We start from the raw sequence: 3,428 nt of genomic DNA, 5'->3' as shown, positions 1-3,428 counted from the left end.
GTAGGTTGAGGTATACCCAGTTAGGTCTAGGTACTCATGCCCACCTTTGGGTGCGTTTTCGCATGTTACCTTCTATTCAGGTTGAGACCTCTACTGTAGTCCAGTGAATGTCCCTTAGTGTAGATATATATGTATGTATGGACTAGATAGCTATTGTTGAGATATCTAGGGTGTATCTGCGTATCGGGTCACTGTTTGGATTGTAGTTAGAGAAGAATTTGCATGTGGACCTGACCCTCTCTTATTTTTATAGGTGTACGTTAGTTCCAGTCTTAGAGCTGGATCATGCTGAGCAGATACAGTCATTCACTCTACCGATATTGTAGGACTTTGTTTCATGTTTTAGGCTTTGGTTTTATTTCTAGTCATTTGAGTTCAGTGGGATATTTTAGGGGTCCACTAGATGGATTCCCGGTTGTATAATTTGGAGAACGATTTGTATTCGTGGAGGATTAGTTGTAACGGAATAGTTTATTTATCAAAGGAATTATTTATTCTGAGGTTTCAATTTTTGGATTATCATTTTAGTTTTCATTTCAGCAAATTTTATTTATCTCATTTGTTTTAATTGTATTCTGTGTTCGATTATTGCTAATTGGTTTGATATCCTCGGGTAATCGGGCGTGGGCCTGGCCAACCAGCATCCGGAGATTTGGGGGTACCACAAAGTGTTTGTTACTTGCTTATTTCTTGTTATTGTCTTTGCTAGTGTATGCATGGTCGTAGGTCATTAAATCTTACTCTTGTCCCTCTTAATTTTCATCTTGAATCGGTTATTCGGAATCATAGGGGAAGAGGTAGTTCTCATCACTCCATTTCACCAATGGAGAATTTAAATGACGACCATGTGGAGGACCTTGGTCATATAGACTAACAAGGCATCCTCAACCCTAATGTGCATCATGAAAATGTTCAAGTACCATTAGGCATGCCTAGACCATTCATCCCACCACAACAACAAGGCCAAATTCCATTGGGAATATCTCAACCAATCTTTGTTCCACAACCTCCCATGGTTCAAGCTAATCAAGGTGTTCGTGTAGCATCACCAATTGTGAATCCTCCCATTGCATTAAGAGACCATTATGTGCCTAATGAATACAATGCACCCACTTGCATTCAATTGCCTCCATTTAGAGCACATTACTATGAAATCAAACCACAAACTATTCAAATGCTTCCTAACTATCATGGACTTCCTAGTGAAGAACCTTATAAGCATTTGGATGAGTTTCTTAAAGTGTGTTCCACCGTGAAATACACGGATATGCCGGAAGAAATTTTAAGACTTAAATTTTTCCTTTCACCCTTAAAGCCAAGGCAAAATATTATTTTAACAATCTTAGGCCGTTTTCAATGACCTTGTGATGGCCCAAGTCTTTGTAAACCCGGTGCGTCAGTGATGGCCAAAAGATGACCAGATAACAGATCTGAAATGCGGAAGCGAAAGGTGAAACAACGGTCTCTAGAGATACAATGCATCTCTAAGACACCAATGTGACCCTTAATGAGGTCACGGAACCCAAAGGAAAACAAATGCGGAAGTGTTGTTTCAAAACGAATAAAAAGGAACCTAGGGGCAAAATGGTCATTTTACAAAAAAGTGGATTCAGGTGTTATCGAGCACACCTCTGGGAAGAAAATGATTAAATAATCATGATAGACTCAAGAATTGCATTATTCGGAGTCCGGACGAAGGAGAAATGTCAAAAACAAAAATGATGTCGTGGCGGCCCGACGAGGACAACCCACCACTGCTGCAACTGAGAGTAAAAACGGGCATCTAAACGGAATTTTTTGGAAAAACTCAAAGAAGAAACTCCCCCTAAAATCAAGTTTTCTACCCCAAAATGCAGACGGAAACAAAAATGCATTGTAAAATTCCCAGAATGCCCCTAAAAAAATCAGGCCAAGAGGAAAAAAAAATAATCCGAGCTACTGCCTAAGTTTTAGAAGTAGGGCTTCGGGAGGTTTTTAAATTGCCTAAATTGAAAATTTAATCTTAAAATACACCTAAAAGACCTCCGGAAGTTTCGGATCGGTCGTGATGATTTTCAAAAAAAAGTCGATGAATAGTACCAACTACATTTGTACTAAAAATTTGCAAAAACCTGGCAGCAAGGATTTTTTGGAAAAATATGGATTTTTGAGGGCCAAGATGATGTTTTATGGAAAAACACAAAAAAGAAACCCCCCTTAAAATCAAGTTTTCTACGTGATTTTTGAGAAACAATGAAAAAAACTCATTATGAAATACCCAAAATGCCCCTGTAACAGAATAGGGTCAAAACTAAAAAATATGCAACTTTAGGTTTTTGTTTCATCAAAGAAGGTATTGTTTGCCAAAGTGAGTATGAAGGTGCATGCAATATGATAAAATAGATGTGACAACATGGCCTAAATCTTCTTTACATTCCATTAACAAGTTTAGCATACAAAGCCTCCATTTCTCACAAATAAGCTACAATGGCAATACTTGAGTTTTAAAGAGAACATGCTTGTAATCTTTCATGTTAATGGCTCTTGGCCTCATGCTATACATACAAAACAAGCATCAAAAGGAGTACTTAGATACACATTACATGAAGGGAGCCATCTTAGTTTCTAAAATACCATACATCCATGGTATACAAAAGTATTACATCCAAAAGATAAAACATGCTAAACAAGTGCATGCTAATATAAAAAAATGCTTCAACTAGCTCAGAAGTTTCTAAGGATGATAAGCATCCATGAACATGGTCTCTTTACCTGAAAAACAACCCAAACCACTAGGGTGAGTGTTACCCAAGAATTGACTCTAGAGGGGGGTGAATAGAGTCAATGGCCAATTTTCGCAAATTATAGAAATACAATTTCTAATCAACAATACAACCTTCTTTTTTTTTATAAGTAAATCAACAATATAACCTATTGTGCAATAATCAACATATGAAATCAAGATATGAAAGTAAACAATTTATAGCACAATTATAAAAGAGATAAGAGAAGAGAAATTGCAAACTATAACACGGTGATTTTTGCGAGGTTCGGAAACTCCTACTCCTCGGCTCAAGATCCCTCTTGAGACTTCCCAAATTCCTTAGAGCTTCTCCTTAATGGTGGAGAGTAAAACCTTCAATTGAAGCAAGACCTTGCTTCTCTTTCTTGCTAGGAGAACACCCTTCTCCTAGGCTTCCTTTTGGGTCACACCAACCCTTTACAATAACTTGTAATAGAAATGAATTGTACAATGAATCTCTCAAAGATAGTAGTACAATTTTTAGCTCACAACTAAAGTATTGATGAATATAAATGAAGCTCAAACTCTATGAATGAAATGAATGAGAGAAGATGAAATATGTGAAGAAAATAAGCTCATATGAATTCAATAGAATCTCTCAAGTGTATAATAGAGCAAAAACTCTATGAAGATTTAAATAAGAGCA

The sequence above is a fragment of the Cornus florida genome, unplaced genomic scaffold, assembly GCF_030987335.1.
Source record: "Cornus florida cultivar Cherokee Brave unplaced genomic scaffold, ASM3098733v1 CherokeeBrave_3.0.0_Hap2_Chr07, whole genome shotgun sequence".
Classification (NCBI taxonomy): domain Eukaryota; kingdom Viridiplantae; phylum Streptophyta; class Magnoliopsida; order Cornales; family Cornaceae; genus Cornus; species Cornus florida.
Note: the sequence above shows the minus strand (reverse complement) of the source record.